The sequence below is a fragment of the Cornus florida genome, unplaced genomic scaffold (assembly GCF_030987335.1).
Source record: "Cornus florida cultivar Cherokee Brave unplaced genomic scaffold, ASM3098733v1 CherokeeBrave_3.0.0_Hap2_Chr01, whole genome shotgun sequence".
Classification (NCBI taxonomy): domain Eukaryota; kingdom Viridiplantae; phylum Streptophyta; class Magnoliopsida; order Cornales; family Cornaceae; genus Cornus; species Cornus florida.
The window spans coordinates 90,629,140-90,629,651 of NW_026775571.1; positions in this window are offsets into that span (position 1 = coordinate 90,629,140).

Below are 512 nucleotides of genomic sequence, written 5' to 3' on the forward strand. Positions count from 1 at the left end.
GACTCCCTGTCTCTCTATCTTTTTATGCTCTATATCAATATTGCTAGTCTGCTACATTATTATATTTGTAGCCGGTCTGTTGGCTTTGATCTTTTGATGTATCCAGTACTCTATTTTCCTTATATATGCTTTTGTTATGGATGTCATGTGTTATGTTCTCATATCTATCTGTTTGACTCCATCAGGTGCATCACAGTGACTACAGTGAGAGAGAATGCTATATAATTTTTAGGACCACCCTTATACCTCTCTCACTACTTTATTTCATTTACACTTGCATGTCCACTGTGCACTGATTACCTTTTTTGTTATTTGATGAGTTTATCCGAGTGCTAAATTTTAGGACCACAGTTAATCCCAAGTTTAGGGGGGCCATGCCATCCACTTTAGATACTTCAGTTCCAGCCATTCTTTGTCTTAATTGCACCGGTATACTCTTTCCTTTTGTTCTCTTTGCACATTAAGGACATTGTGCCGTTTAAGTTTGGGGGTAATGGTGCATGTTACAGTGT